The sequence below is a fragment of the Bidens hawaiensis genome, unplaced genomic scaffold (genome assembly GCF_021521415.1).
Source record: "Bidens hawaiensis isolate Kalapana, Puna unplaced genomic scaffold, B.hawaiensis_p1.1 tig00037652_1, whole genome shotgun sequence".
Lineage (NCBI taxonomy): Eukaryota > Viridiplantae > Streptophyta > Magnoliopsida > Asterales > Asteraceae > Bidens > Bidens hawaiensis.
Window position 1 is genome coordinate 47,982 of NW_027496583.1, and position 27,056 is coordinate 75,037.

Consider the following 27,056-nt stretch of genomic DNA (forward strand, 5'->3'; position numbering starts at 1 on the left):
AATTGATCCCACTGAAACAAGATAACAAGCATTCACCTCATAGTAACTTGTCCGCCAAGTCATCTGCGGATAGCAGCGCTCTAAGAAATCATTGGATGTGTCTATTAGACATGTTATGTTTCTTTTTTCACAATTATAAATCATTCAAATCATGTGGACAGTTGAACAGTGCTAGGGTTACCGGTTTTTAGTACCAATCTGCAATTACTTTTGGTTTGAATCGATCGGTATGACTCTCATTCGTTTTATGCTTTCCTTCCTAGGGTTCTTAGTTTTTATTTGTTCATCTTCAATCAATCAATCAATCAAGTTAGGCTAGCAGCTCCCTGTTTTGGTCATGGCTATGACTCTATTCACGATTCAGCATTGTGCATATCATGTACACACAAAATAATAATAATAACTTCATTATTTCCAGTTGAGTTGGCTCTGTGGATATGGAAACAGATGATGGTTCAAGAATTGTTCCATTTCAACTTCAGTTTGACAAGCAAGTAGCTTCACAGGTCAGAATTTAATTTATTTTCAAATGAATCCATTCTAAAGAAACATCATACTAATATAATCTATTCTGTGAAGATTAAATTAGCTGAATGGAACCCAGAGAAAGATTTGCTGGCTATGGTTACAGAGGATTCGAAGATATTGTTGCATCGCTTTAATTGGCAGAGGCTATGGACTATTTCTCCAGGTCACTTTTATGTTCCTATATTTCACTTGTTTTACATATCTCATTGCTAAATGTTAACCATTTTACAGGAAAATGCATAACGTCTCTATGTTGGCGTCCAGATGGTAAAGCAATAGCTATTGGCCTTCAAGATGGAACTATTTCATTGCATGATGTCGAAGTGAGCGACCTATTTTGTGTATTTAAAATAAACGTTTATGATAAAAAAAAGTTGATTAAAACTTTATGTAAGCAGAATGGGAAGCTGTTAAGAAGCATGAAATCTCACAATGTTGATGTTGTTTGTCTCAACTGGGAGGATGATGGAGGCCAAGTAATTTCAGTATGATTATCACAAGTTGAATAGCATTCATTATTAACTTATTAACGTTCTACTTGTGTTGTTCAAGATGACAACTTTCTTTCAAAATATGGAGACCGAACCTCTCGTTTCTTTCCTCCCGCCCCAAGAGCTCCTCGGATGCCTGGGCTCGTGCCTGGAGAAACTGGTTTTATGGATGAAAGCGAAAATTTCTCACTAGAATTATCAAATTCTTCACATCAGCGGTTTAATATTTTGTGTAGTGCGGATAAAGATGGAATCATAAGCTTTAATATATTTGGCATATTTCCGATTGGGAAAATTGTAAGCTTTAATATTCCTGTATTTAGGCTTGTAAATGAATCAAACGTTCAGTGAACAGTTCGTGAACTGCTTGGCAAAAAGTTTGTATATTCGATAAATGAACGAACATGACCAAAAGTTTTGTTTATTTAGATAAATGAACGAACATGAACACATGTCTCATTTGTGAGGATTCGTTTACGGTCGTTTAAATTCATTTATGTTTGTTTGTTTATGTGCATTTACGTTTGTTCGTATATATTGGTTATTTTATGTTTGTTTAAGCTCATTTGTTTATATTTGCTAACATATTCATTTATTTTTTTTTGGCCCGTTACAAGATAGTCTACTTTCAAAAATTCTTTAGACGCGACACATTGTTCTTCACATTACTTTTATCTGGTCTTAGCTTAGTTATGTTTGTTCATCTAAGGTCAGTTATGTTCGTGAACCGTTTGATCATAATGTTCACGAATGGACACGAACATGTTCATTTTCTTAGCAAACGAACAAGAAAACCAGGTTCAGTTGATTTTTCGTGTTCGATTTTTTGTTTGGTTAAGGTTAAACGAACATGAACACGCTCAGTTCTTTTACAAGCCTATCAATCTTCTTCATTTTGTGAGCCTGTTCTTTTTTGTCCTCGTTTCAAGCAAATGTGCCTCACAAATTGGAAAAAGGAAATGATGAAAAGAATGCAGACTTGATATTTAAAGATTATTATGGGTTTGTATCTTGAGTTATGTTTTGTTTATTGGTTGGATTGCAGGATATACATGACTTCTCAGTTTGTTGTCCACTTGCAAACAATCATGTTAACTGCAATTTGCTGAATGCTTCAATCTGTACAGTAAATTCTTTATCACTTAATACAACTTTTGTTTAAGTTTCATTTATAATTAGTAGAAGCAGCAAGTCTAAATGATTATCTTCAATATCAATGATTAGTGGTTTTACTTTCTTAATTGGTTGTGCATTCAGGTGAAGTTATCCAAAGATCTTTGTCATTTGACAGTATTATGTTCTGGTGAGCTTCAAGTTCCAGAAAATGAGTTGCATGGGTTCCATTTCTTAACACTTGACACTTCAATATTCTATAAAAGGTATTTTTTTTTATTTATGCTAAGACTTGACTGCTCCTGAATTTTCTATTTTGTGACTCCATATGAACATAGTATTGTTTTCTTTACTGGAGTTTTTTAGTGTAAACTTACCTAGATGCTTATTCTCATCGAGTCGTCGTTAGATGTTATAAATCTTGGAGCACACGATTTTCTTTTTTTGTCATTGCTAAAAGGGTAGTTAAGAACTTAAGATCTCTGACTAGTAGTCAATCAGTTCCATGAAACCCGTCTCGTCCAATATTTGGCTAGAGGTTGGTTACCAATAGTCTTATTTTTTTTACCCTCTATAGAATGCTTTAGTTGTCATAAACCTGACAACTGTTATTGAGAAAGTAGCTTATACAACAACTAAGCTTCCTCGCAATTTATAAACCAAAAAAACACTTATATTCATGGCTGTAAATGAGTGGAGCTTTTAGTAAGCAACCTGAGATCATTCTAGTCGAAATTTAACAAGTCAAAGTTAAACTTATTTGAGCTTTATATCATAATTACGTACATAAATATATGTGACGAATCTTAACACATTTCACTTTCCTTGGTTCATTTTGTATCGATTCTTAATCTTTGCATTAGTCTTCTATCGTGTATTTGTTCTCGGCTTCTGTGAATTGAATGTTTAAAGGGTTGCTACCTGATAATTGATGTGTACATAGTTTTATATACTAGTATAGGTCATTAAATTTTGTTAGTCATCTAAACGAGTGTATATTCATAATTTCACAAAGATTGGAAAAACATCAAAATTTCTCTTCTATATTCGTAAAAATAAAACTCAAGAACACAATTTTAGTGAATAGTAAAATCACCAATTATCAGATGACTTTGAAAATCTTTATGTATGTAATTCCTAAATGTTGCAGGAGAAACGAGCTTCATCAAGTTGCTCAACAGGCTTCAATCAATGAAGATTTAACAGAAGTCATCCGAGCTTCATTATCTGTCATGTCTAAACAATGGTCCGATGAAATGCACACATTTCATGACAAATTTGATTCTTTATCTAGTCTCATTCATGATCATGGTACGTAATAAAATCTTTAAAAACCAATCACAAGCGCAGGCTTGTAAAAAAACCTAACAAACATGAATGCTTAAACAAATGAATTTTCTTGTTCATGTTCGTTGATTAAGAAAATGAACGTGTTCGTGTTTGTTAGTATTCTTAACGAACGGTTCACGAACGAGAAGATACACAAATGAACATAATTAAACACAAACACACATATATGAACGAATGCAAACGAATACATACAAAAAACTTAATGTATACCCAAGTTAAAGTCTATCAATCAATCAATCAATCAATCATGCCCAGTAAAATCCCACCGACAGCAAAGCTATAAGTAGGGTCTGGGGAGGGTGGGATGTAGGCACACCGTACCTCTATCCAAAGGAATAAAGAGGTGGCTTCAAGAGAGACCCTCGGCTCTAAGAACATGCGTATGAAGCAAAATAAAGGAAAATAAAGCAAAATAAAGGAAATCAAATTTTAACAGTTATATAAAAACTACTACTAATTATAATAATATTAATATTAATATTAATATTATTATATAATATTAATAATAAGATCACAGTTTAACAGCTATATAAAAGCTAATAATAATAATAATAATAATAATAATAATATATGCAAGGGAAATACCATTATGGTATGTGGACTAAATAAGTTAAGTCTAAGCCCTAAGGTATTCAATTCTCTCTAAAAATCCTTAACTTTAATTCTACTTCTCCACGAATTCCTATCCTCAACCATGTCCTCGGAGAGGTTTAGGTCTATCAAATCATGCCTAATCCTCTCATCCCAAGTTAATTTCGGTCGTCCTCTACCCCTCCTCCCCTCTATAGTAATGTTTTCTACGGATCTAACAGGATTCGTCGTCTGTCTTCTCTTTACATGTCCAAACCATCTCAATCTCCACTCTCTTATCTTGTCTGCTATGTTCGCCACCCCTAATCTCTCGCGAAACACAACGTTTCTTATTCGGTCTAGCCTTGTGTGCCCACACATCCAACGTAGCATTCTCATTTCTGCTACCTCCATCTTCCGCACTTATGCCTTTTTGATGGCCCAACAATCTGTTCCATATAGCATTGCAGGTCTAACTGCCACCCTATAGAATTTTCCCTTTAGTTTAGTCGGGAAACTCTTGTCGCACAATATACCTGTGGCTGCTTTCCATCTACACCATCCTACCTGAACTCGGTGGGTCACATCACTGTCTAATTCCCCATCGCTCTGTACAAAAGATCCTAAATACTTGAACTTCGTTACCTGCGGGACCACCTGCCCTTCAATTGTGATCTGTGTGTCTTCATTGTCGTTTATCCCACCAAAATCACAGTGGAGGTACTCCGTCTTAGATCGGCTAATCTTTAAACCTTTTGTCTCTAAGTTTGTTCGCCACTCCTCAAGCCTCATGTTTAGATCTTGTTTTTTCTCAGCAAGTAACACAATATCGTCTGCGAACATCATGCACCACGGGAGAGTCTCCTGAATCGACTTTGACAACTCATCCAAGACTACTGCAAAAAGAAACGGGCTCAACGCTGACCCCTGGTGAAGACCTACCTCTACAGGAAAGAAATCAGTATCCCCCACTGGCGCACGGACACTTGTTTCACTCCTGGTATACATATCCATAATTATCTCTATGTATTTCCTGGGCACTCTTCTACCCTCCAAGCACTCCCAGAGCACCTGTCGTGGCACACTGTCGTAGGCCTTTTCTAGGTCAATAAACACCATATGTAGATCACGCTTCTTCTCCCTATACTTTTCCATTAATCTTCTTATAAGGTGTATTGCCTCTGTGGTGGAACGCCCCGGCATGAAGCCAAATTGGTTGACCGTAACCTGAGTTTCTCGTCTAAGTCTACCCTCAATCACTCTTTCCCATAGCTTCATAGTATGACTTAGTAGTTTGATTCCTCGGTAGTTACCACAACATTGGGCGTCTCCTTTGTTCTTATAGATAGGAACTACAACGCTGCTCCTCCACTGGTCTGGCATCTTACCTGATTTGAGAATACTATTGAACAGAGTAGTTAACCACATGACTCCTTCCTCCCCCAGACACTTCCACACCTCGATGGGTATGTTGTCTGGGCCAACCGCCTTAGACCTTCCCATCCTCCTAAGTGCATCCTTCACCTCTTCTCGTGTGATCCGACGGCAGTAGCAGTTATTCGATTGTTGTCGTTGAAAGTTTGTGTTGTCATGTTCTTCTTGGAAAGCTGTCCTATTGTTAAAAAGATTGTGGAAGTAGGTTTGCCATCTTAGCTTGATGTCCTGCTCTTTGACCAGTACATGCCCATCTGTATCCTTTATGAACTTCACCGGTCCTAGATCTTGCCTTCTACGCTCCCTGGCTTTGGCAATCTTAAACATAGCATGTTCCCCCTCTTTTGTTTCTAGACTTTCATACATCCGTTTAAAGGCCGCCTTCTTTGCTTCCGCCACTGCCTTCTTCGCCTCTATCTTGGCCGTTTTGTAGTTGTCCCTCAATTCCACTCGCTCCTCCTCATTCGTGCATCTCATTAGCTCCCTAAAACATCCTTGTTTGTCCCTTATCTTGTCTTGCACTGCGTCATTCCACCACCAAGACTCCTTATGCCCACTTGTCTTTCCTGTTGTGACCCCGAGAGTCTCCTTTGCTACTTGGATGATCTTTGTCTCCATAGCTTCCCATATATGAGTTGAGTCCCCATTTAGTCGAGCCCGCGTATGCATCATGAGTTTATCCTTAAACAGTAGGAGATTTTCATCCTTCAAATTTCCCCATCGAATTCTCGGTGTACCTTTCTTCTCTCGAACAGTCACCTTACTTCTGAAGGCTATATCTGTCACTAGTAGTCGATGTTGAGTCACAACTGCCTCTCCAGGTATGACTTTGCAGTCCTTCCACCAACGTCGGTCTCCTTGCCTCATCAAAAGGTAGTCAATTTGCGTGTCGCGTCCGCCACTGCTAAAAGTGATTAAAAGAGAATCTTGTTTCCTAAAAAAAGAATTTATAATACCTAGGTCATGTGCCACCGCAAACTCTAGAAGATCTGTTCCGGTCTCATTCCTATCACCAAAACCGAAACCCCCATGAACGGCTTGAAAACCATCGTTAGCCTTACCAATGTGTCCATTAAAATCACCTCCTATGCAAATCCTCTCCCCCCTAGGTATGCCCCCTACCACTGCGTCTAGGCAATCCCAAAATTCTCTCTTTTCCTGATCCCCTAGGCCTACATGAGGCGCGTAGGCGGAGACTACTGCCACTACTTCCTCTCCTAGTACTAATTTCAACACCATAATCCTGTCATTATGTCTTATCACCTCCACCACACTAGTGTATATTTCCTTGGCCACTAGAAACCCCACTCCATTCCTAGCTCCATCAGACCCCGAGTACCACAACTTATACCCATTACACTCAGCCCCTCTATGTCCTTTCCACTTAGTCTCCTGGAGGCATGCTATCTGAACCCTACGTCTTTTAAGCACATCTACCAATTCTAGCAACTTACCATTTAAAGTTCCTACATTCCAAGAAGCCAAACGCAATATACGGTCCCTATCTTTACTCTTTCCTACACCCCTCGTTTCAGGACATGGTCTCAAGTAATAGTCATGGTTCCTACGCTCTATGGTTGCAACTAATCACACAAACACAAGCAATAGAACACCAAATCAATAATAATAATACTAGTAACAAAAACTAATAATAATAATAACAATAATAATAATAATAGTGTGTAGCAATAACAATAATAGTCAAGAGATCTTAAAATGAAAATAAACTCCAAAGATCCGGATCACGTATGTTCTAATGATAATAATAATAATAATACTAATAATAATAATAGTGAGAAAGGAACGAGTATACCGTGAAGATGATGAAGGTAGATACAGCTCAACCGGGAGACCACCGAGATATAACGAATCGAGCTAGACAAACCAACAAGGTGAACCAACAATTCCGGCGACTTTTACGGCGGCCGTGGGTGGTGACGCAGCGTCAGGAGGCGGCTCGACAGCAGATCCGGCAAGCTCGTGTTTGTAGAAGAATTAAAAGTTTAGGATTGAGTGCACTTGGTGTTTGTTGCGAGATCGTCAGGTTGAAAACTGAGTCACTACTCAAGAAGCTTTCGGAGGAGCAAATATTGACGTAGCAGTTGCCGGAGATTCGAAGATTAGTGGGTGTGGTGGAGCTCCGGTGGACCGTTGGGTGTTTGGTTGAGCTTGGTGGACCGTTCGGTGATTAAGTTTGACAGAGCTCCGGTGCAAATATCGACGGAGCTCCGGTGGACCGTTGAGTGTTGAGTGTTTGTGTGAGCTCCGGTGAAAAATGTGTACGTTTCCAGTGGGCCGTACTGCAAAATGTGTACGTTTCCGGTGGACCGTACAGTTGACGGGAGAGAAAGTTGTCTCTTTCCTGTTGTTTTAGAGATAGATTTTTACCCAAGTTAAAGTCTAAAATACCATAATCGTTAAATCCAACATTTAAAAGGTAAACAAGATACATAATAAAGTTCTTTAAATATAAAATTCAAATTGATATTATATCAACATTAATAATAAATGTGCATGAATATTTAAATGAACGTAATGGAGGACATAAATGAACAGATATAAACGACCTTTCAGGAATGTAAGTGAACAAACAAGGCATATGTACATGTTCATTCGTTTAACTAAATGAAAAATATGGTGTTCATGTTCATTCGGTTATAAAATGAACGAACATAAACGAACTTCCTGCTGAACTTTTCACTAACGTTCGGTTCGTTTAGAGACCTACACAAATGTATCAATGTTACATTATGATGATTTCTGACTTTTCTTTTCCAACTTATCAACCGTAGGATTGGATTCAACCCCACAAGATGAGTTTCTTAGCCTTATTGGTGGGGCCCGCACAAGTCCAGCTGTTCACCAATTTTTAGTTAACTCTCTTGCTGAAGCGGTATAAAATTTATATAATGTTTGAGATATTATTTATACAAAACTTTTGCTGATGAAAAGTTATTGGTGACCCAGGGTCTTAAACGGATATCAAAGTCAGTTTGTGGGGCCGGGAAGGATCTTCAGGTTATCGTTCTTGAACATCTACTGGTAACCTAATTTGACACGTTAGTTGACCTGTTTATACTTTATAGTCAACTCTGGTTTTGAAGAATAATGTATTGGTGTTCAGCCTGCTGCAGAGATGATTGTATTTAGATTAGGGGAACTGAGAGGACTTTCTAAGTGGCGGTCAAGGTATCAAAGTGTCGGTTTAAACCAGAATTTAATCAATAATGCAACCGAGAAGGCGGGAATGCTGCTCGTTCAAGTCCAACGCTTTATGACGGTTTTATCCTCCTCTGTTCAACAGGTGATTGTTCTAATTCAAAAGATCATCATTTCTTTGAGTAATGATAATAAAGTAAAAACAGTTTAATATTTGTTTATTTTGCAGTTTTCAAATTTCTTCAATTGGATTCACAAATGTGTGAAAATGTTAATGTCGGAACCAAGTGACCAGCACCAGCTTCTGGCGTTCAATAGGTTTGTTGTTTTGCTAGAAGTTGCAATTTACCTAAAAAGGCTGATTTGAGTTGGATTTGATCTCTAACGGGTCAAAATTAGAAACTTAGCGAAAAGTCAAATGGGCCAAAAAGGCTGGCAGTTGCTGAAAGTTATTCAGTTTTCAAAAATTGATTTCTTCAAGCAAGTTAAACATAGTACAATTTATAAAATCATATTTAGTATATTTATCAGTATACTTCCATATCATATTACAAGGTAAGTTGTTACTTTATTGACGCTTATGCCCCTAAAAGCAAGTTAAACATAGTACACTGAGCACCAGAGAAAACAGAATTTTGTGGATTATATATCATTCATATTACCCGATGAGTCTTCATCAGATCTTGCAAATTGCATAGTTGTTACAAGGTGTTTAATGAAAAATGATCTAGAAGCTGTGTTGTTATGTGTTCCTGACGGCTATCGTTATGGATCTTTCTCTATATAAGATACTTTGCTTGCACTCCAACTTGCATCTTTACATTATACTAAAATACAAGTTTTTGACTTTTAGTCAAATGTCTAAAATAACCTTGTGGGTAATAGAAAAAGGAGCAATCTTGTTGACAAAATTCATGATTGCTCATCAGTACTTGAAACTTAGTGAAGAAGGGCAATATTGTGATTTTGTGGGATATGAATACTTTATTAACATTTTGCTAATAACAGGAATGTCAACTTGTTCTACTATTAAACGGGCCGTCCTCTGAAAACTTGGAAAAAGCTTGTATGACAATTGTGCAAGCCTTTGGAAATTGCATCAACTTAAGGTTTGTTTTGTGGGTCCCACATAATAAATACCAACTTAATAATCATATTTTTTTCCTTTCCAAATCTTGATATTATGTTTATATCAGGAGTCTGTTGTGTACTTGCAAATGGATAGTTTGAAAGTAAGAGGAATTCCTCACTCTGTGACTGCACCTCTAGCAGTTAGTGGTAAGTAGTTCTTTCAACAAATGTCTTATCTTTTGTTATGTAGTTTTGCTATATAATAATGTTTTTGACTTCTGTTAATAAACAAATGTTCAGCATCTAGAGGTGTTGCTTGTGTTTTTGCAACGAGAAAGCGTGCTCTAGTTTACATCTTGGATGAAGACGAAGATGAAATCTCAGACGCGGATTAACTTCGCTATGTTGTCTATTTTTATTTCTAGTTTGTATTTTGTTTCTTTTTTGTTCGACTAGCAAATAATTTACTTGTCTTTAATGTGTATATATTGAGGGTAGGGTACAATAGCGTGTCACCAGTATTTTTGGAGTAAACATGTATTGTAGGGATAAGCAAACGGGTATTGATACCGATTTGGTATCGTTGGTACCAATTCGGTACTTACTTTTTGGCGTTTCGGGATCAATATGGTACTGGCTCGGTTTGGTAATTTCTTGAATTTTTGACTTAAGTACCAATACCAATATTTTAGGAAAATCACGATTTTCATGATTGGTTCAGTACTAGACTCATCCCTAGTTTAGGATCTTTTGAACCATATTTCAACTGATTTTTGAGGTTAAAAACTTATTTTTATGTTTGTAGTAATGTTTGTAATTTATTTATATCAACAATTTATGAATTTCGTCAATTTTATTATACCCAAGATTTGGAAATGAAGTCATCTATTTGGAGGAAGGTGAATTGAGAAAATTGGTGTTAAATTTGGATAACCATACTGTATATACTAGGGTATAGGCCTGTGTTACACACGGGTGGAAAAACATGTCAACAAACATAAGAAATTTAAACAAATTCAAGCAACAAAAACTTCTTCAACTTTCGGATCAAAATGTTAACCATTTACAATTTCTAGATATTAAAAGTTTAAAGTTACAATAAGTTAATGTACACCAAACCATCAAAAAACATCAACAAAAGACCTAAACATGTACTTTCATATTAAACCACCATCAACTTTTTCAAATATTTTAACAAAAAAAACTCATTTTGCTCCACCATCTGAAAATTTAAAAAAAAATATCATCCAAATTAAATATACCATCCACACTCATTTGAGACAATTTTCTAATTTACAATCTTGGACCGCAGAAGCTGAAATGAATAAAATTAAATTGATGTTACATAATAATTTTATAATTTATATATACTAAAGTAAAAAATAAAAACACATATTTTGGTTTAGCAAGAACTAACAATGGATTTAACCGGAATATGTAAGACAATAATTCTAATGACCACTTAAATCAACCATATTTAAGAAAATAATTGTAAACAACACCTAAATCAACCATTCATTGTTGAAAAGATGAAACAATTTCATAAACTTCAACATGTTCATTTAACCTAGGATTTTGATTTAAAACCTAAATAGAATAAACGATAATCAGATTAAACAATGGTCATTAAACTAAAATGAAAGATAATCGGAATAATATTCAATAATACATGATCATCGAACCTTAAAGTAGAAGAAATATTAAACCGGTGGAAATGAGAGCCCGTCGTCAGAGTGTGGATGTAAAACACGGGAGAGAGAGAGAACTAAATATGTTTATTATGGTTTTTAATGTTAAGGTATATATAATATGAAAATAATGAGTTGGCATACCTAAGGTAGGAAACATGTGACATAACATCTAGGTGGATACCTTAGAATGATGTCAGGTGGATATTAGTAAGATTAAATATTTTTGTTAATTAGATTGCATTTAGAAGTTGTTTTAAAATATTTTGATTTTAATAATTTTTATATATAATTTTGAATGAATAGTAATGAAAGTTTTCATTTTATTTTAAGAAAATATTTAATTTATACTATAGGTAGATTAGATTTAAGTTGTAAATATTATTATAATTGTATTAGTTACGAAATTTTAGTTACATTATAATGTATAAATTATAGTTATTATGACGTGGACTTAATTTAAATAAAAAACATTATGGATCTTCCCAGAAATAGAACTTAAAGTCCGAAAAGAATTTTCTTCCGCTGCTGATGAGTTAGACCTTTTCTTAAGATTTTACAAGCTAAATAGTTTGCGAAATCGGCAAACCAAGGACTTTCATCTTCCTCTTTCATTAATTCTTGGATATGTATGAGAACTTCGCGAGGAAAATTATCATCAATAGTTTCCTTGCGATGTTCTTTTGAAGCTGGGCATTCTAAACGTGAAAGATGGTATGCGGCTACATTCTCTGCTCCTTTCTTGTCCTTGACCTCTATGTCGAATTCTTGGAGTAGTAGAATCCATCGGATAAGTCTGGGTTTGACATCATGTTTGTTGAAGAGGTAGCGTATGGCGGCATGGTCGGCGTAAACAATTGTTTCGGAAAGAACTAGGTAGGATCTAAATTTTTCAAAGCTACTGCTAATAACTCTTTTTCCGTTGTGGTGTAATTTTCCTGTGCATCATTAAGAGTTTTACTAGCATAGTAAATTGGGTGAAAATGTTTCTCTTTGCGTTGTCCGAGTACGGCTCCAACTGCAAAGTCACTTGCATCGCACATGATTTCGAATGGAAGGGTCCAATCGGGTGTAGTCATGATTGGTGTGTTGACAAGTTTGTCATTTAATATGTTGAATGATTCAACACATTCTTCAGAGAAGACGAATGGTGTGTCTTTCTACAGAAGTTTGGTCATAGGTCTAGCAATTTTGGAAAAGTCTTTTATGAAGCGGCGGTAGAATCCTGCGTGACCTAGAAAACTTCTAATGTCTCTAACTGAAGTTGGTGGCGGAAGTTTCGAAATGGTTTCTATCTTTGACCTATCAGCTTCCAATCCTTTTTGAGATATCTTGTGACCGAGAACAATGCCCTATTTAACCATAAAGTGGCATTTTTCCCAGTTAAGTACTAACTTCACTTCTTCACACCTAGTAAACATTTTGTCTAGGTTTTTTAAACAATGATCGAAGGAGTCTCAAAAGACTGAGAAGTCGTCCATGAAAACTTCCATAGAGTGTTCGATCATTTCATGAAAGATGGCCACCATGCAACGTTGGAAGGTGGCTGGAGCATTACATAGTCCAAATGGAATTCTTCGGTAGACGAAGGTTCCATACGGGCATGTAAATGTAGTTTTCTCCTGATCTTCATGAGCAATGGGAATTTGAAAGTATCCGGAGAATCCATCAAGAAAACAGTGGAACATTTTTCCAGATAAACGTTCGAGCATTTGATCGATAAAAGGGAGTGGAAAATGATCTTTTCTTGTGGCGTTATTAAGCTTCCAGTAATCAATGCAAACTCGCCAGCCTGTGATGGTCCTCATTGGAATTAGCTCGTCATTCTCGTTCATTACAATTGTCATTCCTCCCTTCTTGGGTACTACTTGAACTGGACTAACCCAAGGTGAATATGAGATTGGGTAGATTAATCCGGCATCAAGGAGTTTGATTACTTCCTTCTTTACCACTTCTTGCATGTTGGGATTGAGACATCTTTGATGTTGGACCACGGGTTTGTATTCTTCCTCCATGAGAAGTTTGTGAGTACAAAAGGAAGGACTAATGCCCTTGATATCGATGATCTTCCATGCGATGGCTTTCTTATGGTTTTTGAGAACCTTAAGAAGCTCGTCTTTCTCTTCTTTCAAAAGGTGAGACGAAATAATTACTGGGAGTTGAGACTCTTTTTCTAGAAAGGCGTATTCGAAATGATTTGGGAGTTTTTTTTAATTCTAAGGCTGGTGGTTCTTCGATTGATGGTTTTGATTTTTCAATGCATTCGGTGATCTCACATACTACTTCTGATGTTTATTGATTGTTGTTGTTAGTATTGAGATTTTCATATTCTAAAATGGGTATGGTGATGGTTTCGGTTAGGACTTGTGTTTAGAGTGGGATAGTGATGGAGGAATCTCGCACATAGCAACTCACGATAGAATCGACGATATCGACACAATATAATGTGTCATCGTGATGTTACGGATATTGAATAGATTTTCCTATGTCAAAAGTGATTGCCTCGTCATTGACCCTGAGAGTGAGTTTTCCAATGCAAACATCAATAATAACCTTTGCAGTGGCTAAGAAGGGTCTTCCTAAAATCAGAGGTACACTTTTGTCTTCCTCCATGTCTAGAATCACAAAATCTACTGGGAAAACAAACTTGTCAATTTTGACAAGCATGTTTTCAATAATGCCCCGAGGATATTTGACGGATCGGTCTGCTAACTAAATGCTCATGCGGGTGGGCTTTGGTTCTCATATCCCTGGTTTTGCAAAAACCGCATAAGGCATTAAGTTAATACTAGCTCCTAGGTCAGCCAAGGCATTACTAACAGACAAATTTCCTATGAGACAAGGGATAGTAAAGCTCCCTGGATCAGTCATTTTTGGCGGCAGCTTGCTTTGGAGGACAACTGAACATTCTTTACTCAAGGTGACATGCGAGAGCTCCTCCAGCTTTCTTTTGTTGGTCAGCACTTCTTTGAGAAACCTTGCATAGTTTGGCATTTGAGCAATGGATTCGATGAAAGGGATGTTGATGTGGAGTTGTTTGAAGAGTTCTAAAAACTTCCGATACTGAGCTTACAATCTCTCCTGTTTCAGCCGTCCAGGGTATGGAATAAGTGTAACATAAGTTCGGACTGACCTATTGGGATCAGTCTTTCCTGCGTTTTTTCAGGGGATTCATTCTCCATAACTGGTTCTGAAGCTGGCAACAGTGGTTGTGCCACTTCTTAATGTAACAGCGTTGGCTGCTGCATTTGGCTTTGTTATAGTGTTGCTTGGAAGAGCGCGAGGTGGTCTTTCAGACAATTGTCGGGCAATCTGTCTTATCTGATTTTCTAGATTCTGCAATGATGCTTGTTGACTCTTTAGGTCAGCTTCATGCTTTAACAATACTCCGTTGATATCAACGGCTCTTGAGTCGGCCTTCCTTTCTGCTTCAATTGTTTTTGTCATGATGTGCATCAACATTTCTTCAATTTTCGAGTAGCTCGGCTTTTGATGGCTACTGGTACTTTGGTTTGGAATTGTGGTTTAAGCTGGAAGGATTGATTCATCGGTCTCTTTTCGAATCCGGGTAGGGTTTGAGTGTTACCTCCGTCTTTCCAGCTGAAATTCGGGTGGTTTCTCCATCCTGGATTGTAGTTGTTGCTAAAAGCGTTGTTTTGACGGTCGATGAAGTCAACTTCTTCCATGGCCATAATGACTTGTTTGAAGTCACTTGTCTTATGAGTTCCTCCACAGGTGTCACAGGTGATCTTGGTTTTTAATAATTAGGCTTGAAGTTGTTCGAATTTCTTAGAAAGGGCTTCAAGTTTTGCGATGACAAGAGTGTTGGAATCGACGTGGTGTATTCCTTTATGGGTTGGTGTAGATCTTGGTGGGTTGTAAGCGAAACGTTTCTTTGCTGCCTTCATCCAGGACTTCAAATGCTTCATTAGGTGATTTGGATCCCAGGTCTCCACCGGCGATTTGGTCGATGGCCTGTTTGTTTTGACTGGATTGTGAGTCAAAGAAAGTTTGTACTTGTAACCATACGCTCAGTCCATGATGTGGGCATTTTCTCAGAAGACTTTTATATCTCTCCCATGCTACGTGTAACGACTCATCATCATCGGTCCGGAATCCGGTAATGCTGCTCGGTATTTGGCAGTTTTATCAGGCAGAAAATATTTGAGGAGAAACAGTTCAACCATCTGGTCCCAAGTGGTGATGGAACCAGAGGAAAGAGATTCTATCCATTCCAGGGCTTGTCCCCTTAGAGAGAAAGGAAAGAGTTTGAGTTTGATCTGATCTTCTAAACAGTTTTAGATTTTAAAGGTTCCGCATATTCGTAAGAATCGAGATATATGAGAAAGAGGGTCTTCGTCAAGGAGACCATGAAATTGAACTGAATTTTCCACCATATGAATGGTGCTTGATTTGATTTCGAAATGTTCGGTGATATCGGGTGGAGCCACTCAAGTGCCGTAGCCTCGAGAGTTGGCTTGGCATACTGGCTCATGTTCGGTTCATTGTTCTGTGCTTCCATCATTTCTTTGGTTTGATTTTATCCTGATGTCGTGGCGTCTACTGACTCGTCTTTGATTGTTTCGGAGGTTTCTGCAGTTCGTTTACGCGTTCGTCGACGAAATAGTCGTTCCGGTTCAGAAATTGGAGAAACAAGCTCATGTCCGAATGTAGAGGACATACATGGGGTTAATTCAACTTAATGGTTAGTTAAAGTTAGGCTAAGAGTTAGGCTAAGCTATTCTAAAACTAAACGAAGGTATAAGTTAATTAAACTAAAGTAAAGGTTAGGCTATCTTTAAAAATAATAAATATAATAAAATAAAATAATAGTTAAAAAGGAAATTTCTACAATTATAAACAATGATTAAATTAAAACTTGGATCGTTCTTATAAACGTATCGTGTCCCCGGAAACGGCGCCAAAAACTTTGATTGCGTGTGCTGCGTGTGATGGTAAATGTAAAGGATGGGAGATTATAAGCTTAGCACAAGATCGTGTTTTAAATTTATAAAAGTGATTTCTACTAAAACTAAACACAAACAAAATAGGAAAGTGTACCTATCGTATATGTAGGTTAGTATTGGTAAGAACCAAGTATCGATCCATGGACACAAATGTTTATAATTGCAAGATAACCATGTACTTTACTTAACTAAATCACATGTTTTATATAACCATCAACTAAAACAAAGCTTCTTCATAGATTTCAGATGGTAAATGGAGTTTAGCTCTTAATGAGCATTGTTATGAACATTAAAAGAGATGATGATAATAAACACATGATTAAACTAGAGCAATCTAACCAAATGTGGATGAATCTCCCTCCTTAATGATGATGATGGATTATGATGGTAACCTCCAAGCCTTCAAACTCCTCACAAGATCTTCAATATGAGTGTAATGTGGGTGTTTTTATAAGAGAAACCCGTTTAGAGATCTACTTCAAGCACACTTATCAAATGCCACAAGAGTCTCTATTTATAGGTTGTCTGGAGGTTAGAAGCACGGCCCCGTGTCCACGTGTCCCAGTTGCATGTTGTCAGATCGTACATGACAACTCACCACGGGGATGTGCTTTCAGAGGCACGCCCCCGTGCTTTTATTGACATGTGCTTAAATTCTTTTTGTGTTTATCTGGAGGTGACCACGGCCCCGTGGCCAAAGAGGCACTGCCCCGTGCTTTTGTTGACATGTGCTTAAATTCTTTTTATCTTTATCTGGAGGTGACCACCGCCCCGTGCTTTTGTTGACATGTGCTTAAACTCTTGTAGATTTTTGTCTTTTCTTGTTTCCAGAAGCATGGGGGCGTGTTCCTTGTTTTTATTGTGTTTTCTTCCATTTTACTTAGTCTTTTTGCTTGTTTCTTCATTTGAGGCTTGGGTTTAACTGAAGTTACATTTTATTAAGATAAGTAGCCTTCCGTGCTATATTATTTGATAGAAGTTGCATTTTTTAGAGATTATTTGATGCTTAAAAGATGTATAATTTTATATACATCAATAAACTCGATCATCAATTACCGAGTCTCTGTCTAGTTTTAGGTTCGTTGTTTAATTCATATTTATTTCCGTAATTATTGTAATCAGGATTATCGTCGGTAATTCCTAAAGAGTGTGATTATCGCTTTCTTGTCGTATTCATTCTCTCTTTGCTTATTTGATCATGTGAGTATCTCACTTCCCTCTTTTAACTCATTTTTATTGTTTAGGGATATATGCGTTCGTAGATATTTTATTACTATATAACTCAACTTGCAATTGTTAGTCATGTGTGTTTAACAATGTATGCCTAACGTGTTATATGCTTATATGCTTTACTTGAATACATTTTGGAGAGATCCAACATATTCTTAGACTGGTATGATCATACGCCCATCGTGTTAGCCATCGTCCAGTTCATCTAGCATCGAGCTTACCGACAACATATTTACTTGCTCATTTGGTTAAATTGCTTATCTCACTTGACACAGTTTGCTCTTTTATTTATTATTATATATTCGCAAAAATATTGTATTTTACTCATATGCAGGTCATTGTATGATATGATTCTCAAGCTTGATTGGAAGAAAACTTAGGATTGCATGATAGAGAGAAGAAACAAGAACTTGAATTTTTATTTTTGTCTTTACTTATCTTAATTATGGATTATGTACTTGGTATTTGATAATTGTTGAATTTATTTAATTTGAATTAATATATATTATAATTTAAACCCAACCGATGTTTGGTTTCCACCGAATACGTGTAGCGCCAGCTGCAACTGCTTCATTTGTCACACATGCTCCCTCGGTTAGGATATTAATGCTCCCTCATAGCCTCATACTACAAACAATCCGAACATACACAAACAAGGGCATGTTTATATTCGTTCGTTTAACATAAAACGAACATGAACACATGCACAAACAACTAATCAAACAATATTTGTCTTCATGTTCATCCGTTTAAAAGTCCAAAAAACTATAAATGAACACTAACAAACATAAATGAACTCACTTAAGTGAACACACACGGACATATATGAAAGTTATGTTTCATAATTAAACACATGCACAGTGGTTATTTAAAATATTAAAGACAAATTTGCATAAATGAACTTTCTATGAACAACCACAAACGAAGGTTCATAGACATAAATGAACAAACGGAGAAAGAGTTCACGTTCGCTCTTTTATTAACTAAATAAACGAACATAGTTAACTTCCCTCGATTAGAAGATAAATTGTTTTGGCATGCACATTCCTTTTTCAATCATAAAATGCGAAACATGAATGTCAAAATAAGGGAGATAAAGCACTAAGGAAATCGGGTGATGATAATTCTATTTCAAGGTTGCAAAGGGCCCGTTTGAGATACAACACAACCTCACACCAAACATAACTTTAAATGCCATTTTTGGCTTATAAAATACATGGATAATTTACTTGTGAAGAGTTTATGTATTTTGAATCCTTCAGATTCTCTAAATGAATTCCTGTAAATATTTTTTATGTAATGGCTACATACAAGTGAATAGTTTGCTATTATGTAGCAATTTGTAAGGAATTAACGATCATTATTTTTTGTTTATGAAATTTATTTTCTACTCTGGGTATTTTCTAAGAGAATGAGTTGATTATCCCTTTGTGGATCTTAGATGGCTTGGTTTTATATCGATGCAAACATTATACATTCAACTGATAACTTTAACATTTGGTAAAATTTTATAATCAAGAAAAATGACACCTAATGGAACAAAAATCAAGAATCTATTTCTTTAGTCTAATGCTATTGAATATGCAAATTCGCATAACTTAAGATTCAACCTTGATAAACATGGGTGTTAAAGTTGAGATATGACACTAATAGTGTAATCTTAAATAAATAGTATGGCTTAAATTATAAAAATAGGTTACGATAAAAATAATTTTAGTTGCAAGAGGGCATTTTGGGTACTTAGCTATTCACTATAACTATTGTTGGTAATAAACAATAGGAAATGCATTTATATTTTTCTTATAAAAAGCAGTATTTATATCGAAACATAAGCAAGGTGTGCCGCTACTTTTTTGGGTACGTAGGGGGTGGTTGGAATTCTTAATTTTCATCAACTTATAACTTATAAACGTTTTGAAAAGTTAATAAGGTGTATAAGGTGTATTGTAAACCATAAGCCCTTATGGATTTTAACTTATGGAGAAGACAAAATAAAATGGTTTTGAAAAAGTTAAGAATATATAACTTATTAACTTAATGAGTTTGATTAACCTATTACACCATTCTAACCCCCAAAACCTATTACACCATTTTTTTTTTAAATGTCCTTTTTAGTTATTTGGATTTTCCTCATTATAAGCCTGTCCAAACATTTTTTAAAAAACTTTTTTTGAAAATTTCACAAGTTAGGTTAATAAGTTCTTTTATCAATTTTCCGGTTAAATAACTAATCCCAAACACACTTGCAGCAGCGCGCAAACAGAAAATCAAAATCATTCACATCAGGTGGACAGTGTTAGGGTTACCAGTTTTTAATACCAATCTGCAATTACTTTTGGTTTGAATCGATCGGTATGACTCTCATTTGTTTTATGCTTGCTTGCTTGCTTTCCTTCCTTGGGTTCTTAGTTTTTATTCTCTGTTTTGTGCACACAAAATAATAATAATAACTTCATTATTGTCAGTTGAGTTGGCTCTGTGGATATGGAAACAAATGATGGTTCAAGAATTGTTCCATTTCAACTTCAGTTTGACAAGCCAGTAGCTTCACAGGTCAGAAATTAATTTATTTTCAAACTATTTCAAGCGAGTTGTAATAACATCACATCGAGAAGGTTACAGTTGTCCTCTTAGTTTTGTCCTCAATGACTGCTGATAGACAATACCTGTATGTATGTAAAGAAGTGTCATATATCTCTTAAGGGTTTTTCTTTCTGTATAATTCTATACGCTAGTGGTATAATGTAGCTTATATGCATAAAAGTATTAATATTGAAAAAAATTAGTAAAGGACAGCAGATAGGTTGGATTATTATACGGTACCATGATGTTAGGTTATTTACTTATTTCTCAAGTCCCAATTAATGAAAAGTATAAGTTCCGGTTACTAAGCTGGATCAATATGTATTTAATGTTAGTGTAAACAGATATATGTAATTGCATTTGGTTTCAGATTCAAACACTGAACTGAACCTCATTATATATTGATATCTTTTATATAAATTAAATATATGAATCATTTTCGCATTGAACAATCCAATCAAAAAGCCTGACCCGCTTTTAACACCCTTACTTCACTATATAAACCTAAAACCACAACAAACTAAAAAAATAGTTAAGAATGCAAAATAAATTGTCGCCCGTCTTCGCCCTTTAATCGCCCCACTATACTCAGCCTTATGGATTTTAACTTATGGAGAGTGCAAAATAAATTGGTTTTGAAAAGTTAAGAATATGTAACCTATTAACTTAATGAGTTTGATTAACCTATTACACCCCTCTAACCCTCAAACCTCAAAACCGGTTACACCATTGCATGATGTCGAAGTGAGCGACCTATTTTGTGTATTTATAATAAACGTTTATGATAAAAAAGAAGTTGATTTAAACTTTGTGTAAGCAGAATGGGAAGCTGTTAAGAAGCATGAAATCTCACAATGTTGCTGTTGTTTGTCTCAACTAGGAGGATGATGGAGGCCAAGAACTTTCAGTATGATTTTCACTAGTTGAATAGCATTAGTTATTAAGTTATTAATGTTCTACATGTGTTGTTGTTCAGGATGACAACTTTCTTTGAAAATATGAAGACCGAACCTCTCGTTCCTTTCCTCCCGCCCCAAGAGCTCCTCGGATACCTGGGCTCGTGCCTGGAGAAACTGGTTTTATGGATGAAAGCGAAAATTTGTCGCTAGAGTTATCAAATTCTTCACATCAGCGGTTTAATATTTTGTGTAGTGCAGATAAAGATGGAATCATAAGCTTTAATATATTTGGCATATTTCCGATTGGGAAAATTGTAAGCTTTAATATTCCTGTCTTTAGGCTTGTAAACGAATCAAACGTTCAGCGAACAGTTCGTGAATTGCTTCGCAGAAAGTTTGTGTATTCGATAAATGAACGAACATGAACACATGTCTCATTTGTGAAGATTCGTTTATGGTCGTTTAAATTCATTTTTGTTTGTTCGTTTACGTGCATTTACGTTTGTTCGTTTATATTGGTAATTTTATGTTTGTATCAGCTCATTTGTTTATATTTGCTAATATATTCATTTAAAATTTTTTTTGCCCATTACAAGATAGTCTACTTTCAAAAATTCTTTAGACGCAACATATTGTTCTTCACATTACTTTTATCTGGTCTTAGCTTAGTTATGTTTCTTCATCTAAGGTCAGTTACGTTCGTGAACTGTTTGATCATAATGTTCACGAATGGACATGAACATGAACATGAACATGTTCATTTTCTTAACAAACGAACAAGAACACCCTGTTCAGTTGATTTTTCGTGTTTGATTGTTTGTTTGGTTAAGGTTAAACGAACATGAACACGCTCAGTTCTTTTACAAGCCTATCAATCTTCTTCATTTTGTGAGCCTGTTCTTTTTTGTCCTCGTTTCAAGCAAATGTGCCTCACAAATTGGAAAAAGGAAATGATGAAAAGAATGCAGACTTGATATTTAAAGATTATTATGGGTTTGTATCTTGAGTTATGTTTTGTTTATTGGTTGGATTGCAGGATATACATGACTTCTCAGTTTGTTGTCCACTTGCAAACAATCATGTTAACTGCAATTTGCTGAATGCTTCAATCTGTACGGTAAATTCTTTATCACTTAATACAACTTTTGTTTAAGTTTCATTTATAATTAGTAGAAGCAGCAAGTCTAAATGATTATCTTCAATTTCAATGATTAGTGGTTTTACTTTTTTAATTGGTTGTGCATTCAGGTGAAGTTATCCAAAGATCTTTGTCATTTGACAGTATTATGTTCTGGTGAGCTTCAAGTTCCAGAAAATGAGTTGCATGGGTTCCATTGCTTAACACTTGACACTTCAATATTCTATAAAAGGTATTTTTCTTATTTATGCTAAGACTTGACTGCTCCTGAACTTTCTATTTTGTGACTCCATATGAACATAGTATTGTTTTCTTTACTGGAGTTTTTTAGTGTAAACTTACCTAGATGCTTATTCTCATCGAGTCGTCGTTAGATGCTATAAATCTTGGAGCACACGGTTATTTTATTTTGTCATTGCTAAAAGGGTAGTTAACAACTTAAGATATCTGACTAGCAGTCAATCAGTTCTATAAAACCCGTCTTGTCCAATATTTGGCTAGAGGTTGGTTACCAATAGTTTTATTTTTTTTTACCCTCTATAGAATGCTTTAGTTGTCATAATATCTGACAACTGTTATTGAGAAAGTATCTTATACAACAACTAAGCTTCCTCGCAATTTATAAACCAAAAAAACACTTATATCCATGGTTGTAAATGAGTGGAGCTTTTAGTAAGCAACCTGAGGTCATTCTAGTTGAACTTTAACAAGTCAAAGTTAAACTTATTTGAGCTTTATATCATAATTACGTACATAAATATATGTAACGAATCTTAACACATTTCACTTTCCTTGGTTCATTTTGTATCGATTCTTAATCTTTGCATTAGTCTTCTATCGTGTATTTGTTCTCGGCTTCTGTGAATTGAATGTTCAAAGGGTTGCTACCTGATAATTGATGTGTACATAGTTTTATATACTAGTATAGGCCATTAAATTTTGTTAGTCATCTAAACGAGTGTATATTCATAATTGCACAAAGATTGGAAAAACATTAAAATTTCTCTTCTATATTCGCAAAAATAAAACTCAGGAACACAATTTTAGTGAATAGTAAAATCACCAATTATCTGATGACTTTGAAAATCTATATGTATGTAATTCCTAAATGTCGAGCCTGGGGTCTCACCGGAAGCAGCCTCTCTATTCCTATGGGTTAGAGGTAAGGCTGTCTACATCTTACCCTCCTCAGACCCTACCATAGTCTTGCTATTGGTGGGATATACTGAGTACGAAGATGATGATGATGATGTAATTCCTAAATGTTGCAGGAGAAACGAGCTTCATCAAGTTGCTCAACAGGCTTCAAACATTGAAGATTTAACATAAGTCATCCGAGCTTAATTATCTGTCATGTCTAAACAATGATCTGATGCAATGCACACATTTCATGACAAATTTGATTCTTTATCCAGTCTCATTCATGATCAGGGTACGTAATAAAATCTTTAAAAAACTTTTGCTGATGAAAAGTTATTGGTGACCCAGGGTCTTAAACGGATATCAAAGTCAGTTTGTGGGGCCGGGAAGGATCTTCAGGTTATTGTTCTTGAACATCTACAGGTAACCTAATTTGACACGTTAGTTGACCTGTTTATACTTTATAGTCAACTCTGGTTTTGAAGAATAATGTATTGGTGTTCAGCCTGCTGCAGAGATGATTGTATTTAGATTAGGGGAACTGAGAGGACGTTCTAAGTGGCGGTCAAGGTATCAAAGTGTCGGTTTAAACCAGAATTTAATCAATAATGCAACCGAGAAGGCGGGAATGCTGCTCGTTCAAGTCCAACGCTTTTTGACGGTTTTATCCTCTTCTGTTCAACAGGTGATTGTTCTAATTCAAAAGATCATCATTTCTTTGAGTAATGATAATAAAGTAAAAACAGTTTAATATTTGTTTATTTTGCAGTTTTCAAATTTCTTCAATTGGATTCACAAATGTGTGAAAATGTTAATGTCGGAACCAAGTGACCAGCACCAGCTTCTGGCGTTCAATAGGTTTGTTGTTTTGTTAGAAGTTGCAATTTACCTAAAATTAAAAACATAGCAAAAAGTCAAATGGGCCAAAAAGGCTGGCAGTTGCTGAAAGTTATTCAGTTTTCAAAAATTGATTTCTTCAAGCAAGTTAAACATAGTACAGTTTATAAAATCATATTTAGTATATTTATTATCTATAAATTCAAAAGGGCAAAAGAAAGTTGGACGGTTAAAGTCTGTTACTTGTAATGATCTTAGAGATTTTAATATATCTGCATTTTACGCTGTTTTGGCAGTGAGCTGGTAATTTTATTTTTGAAGTATTTATATGACCAATATCCAGTAAAGCGGTTGCTTGAATCAACTGAAGTTGACCATAGTATTGAAGTTGACTTGTAAGTAACTTATTCCACAAACTCAATTACAGATATTTTTGGTCAAAGTTCACCCACATGTGATTTTGCTTAAGAACATGCTTATATTGTTCTATCTTTTTTTGTATGTATTTAATAACAATGCATCTGAATATACCATTTTGCCCTTGAAGGGAGACGGTGGATAGAGTACAAGAATTGGTTCAGTTTGGCGGTTTCACAGATTTTGATTACTTGCAAAGAACGTTTGCAAACGAATTTCAACAAATGGAATCTTGGTATGCTTTCTATGACTTTGACTTTTGGAGTCCAACTAAGTATTTTATGTGTTCTTATATTGCCCTATTTTATGTTTTCTTATTAAAGACTATAGTTGTTTCAGTTTTAAAGAGGCATTTCAGATGCCTTTTACTACGATTTCCAAAAAGCTACATTGCCAAAACTTATTGCCATTGTCTCCGATGGAATCGATTACAAAATCTTCATTGTTTCCTGTTCCAACTTCCATATCATATTAGAAGGTAAGTTGTTACTTTATTGACGATTATGCCCCCTCAAAAGCAGTCATTATCAGTATATCTCCTCTTAATTGTTTTAGGACACTGAGCACGAGAGAAAACAGAATTTTGTGGATTATATATCATTCATATTACCCGATGAGTCTTCATCAGATCTTGCAAATTGCATAGTTGTTACAAGGTGTTTAATGAATAATGATCTAGAAGCTGTGTTGTTATGTGTAACTGATGGCTATCGTTGTGTGGATCTTTCTCTATATAAGGTACTTTGCTTGCACTCCAACTTACATCTTTACATCATCCTAAAAATAAAAGTTTATGACTTTCAGTCAAATGTCTAAAATACCCTGGTGGGTGATAGAAAAAGGAGCAATCTTGTTGACAAAATCCATGATTGCTCATCAGTACTTTAAACCTAGTGAAGAAGGGCCATATTGTGATTTTGTGGGATATGAATACTTTATTAACATTTTGCTAATAACAGGAATGTCAACTTGTTCTACTATTATACGGGCCGTCCTCTGAAAACTTGGAAAAAACTTGTATGACAATTGTGCAAGCCGATGATCTTCCATTTGCATCTATACCTAGTTTAGATGCTTCAAGCCTTTGGAAATTGCATGAACTTAAGGTTTGCTTTGTGTGTCCCACATAATAAATACCCACTTAATAATCATCTTTTTTTCCCTTTCTAAATCTTGATATTATGTTTATATCAGGAATCTATTGTGTACTTGCAAATGGATAGCTTTAAAGTAAGAGGGATTCCTCACTCTGTGACTGCACCTCTAGCAGTTTGTGGTAAGTAGTTCTTTCAACAAATGTCTTATCTATTAATTTTTATTATGTAGTTTTGCTATATGATATGTTTTTGACTTCTGTTAATAATCAAATGTTCAGCATCCAGAGGTGTTGCTTGTGTTTTTTGCAACGAGAAAGCGTGCTCTAGTTTATATCTTGGATGAAACGAAGATGAAATCTCAGACGCGGATTAACTTCGCTATGTTGTCTGTTTTTATTTCTACCATGTATTTTGTTTCTTTTTTGTTCAACAAGCAACTAATTTACTCGTCTTTAATGTGTATATATTGAGGGTAGGGTACAATTGCAGGTCACCTGTCTTTTTTGGAGTAAACGTATCTTGCAGGGATAAGCAAACGGGTATTGATACCGATTTGGCATCGTTGGTACCAATTCGGTACTAAATTTTTGGCGTTTTGGGATCGATATGGTACTGGCTCGGTTTGGTAATTTCTTGAATTTTTGACTTAAGTACCAATGCCTATAGTTTAGGATCTTTTGAACCCTATTTCAACTGATTGTTGAGGTTAAAAACTTATTTTTATGTTTGTAGTAATCTATTTGATTATACCCAAGATTTGGAAATGAAGTCATCTATTTAGAGGAAGGTGAATTGAGAAAGTTGGTGTTACATTTGGATAACCATACTATTTATTTATATATTGTAGTTGATAACTTGATATGATTCGTAAGACTATTTTTTCGTCCTTTATATAATCTTGTTTTTATTGGAGCAATTACATATTTTATAGCAGTACACTACTGGCGATACTATAATTAACCTTCGCATAGCATCATCAAAAAGTCACTTTACTGCTTTTAAATTATAAATGATTAGAGGCTGTTAATGTCCTTTTTATAAATGTTGTATGTAATCCCTACAAATTAGCTGACAACATTGTTAAGTCTGTGTGATTATAAGTCGGATTTTAGAAAGACTAGAAATGGGTCTACTAATTAGGGCTGTTCATGAACCGAACCGAATGCGAACATGCTCATACTTGGTTTGGTTTGAAAGCGAGCCGAACTGAGCGGATTGAATTTAAAGAAACGAGTGATATCTTTATGCTTAAACTTGGTTTGGTTTTGAAACCGAGCGGCTTGGTTCGTTTTGGTTTTGCTTGATTTCGTACAAAGTTTCCAATTTAAAATTTTCAAAACTTCA

At 35.5% G+C, this 27,056-nt stretch overlaps 2 pseudogenes; both read left to right on the forward strand.

The window, feature by feature from the left end:
- Nucleotides 1-437: 437 nt before the first annotated feature.
- LOC143589613 (anaphase-promoting complex subunit 4-like) lies at nt 438-26,250 on the forward strand (annotated as a pseudogene).
- Nucleotides 20,086-26,085, forward strand: LOC143589610 (anaphase-promoting complex subunit 4-like; annotated as a pseudogene).
- Nucleotides 26,251-27,056: the final 806 nt, after the last annotated feature.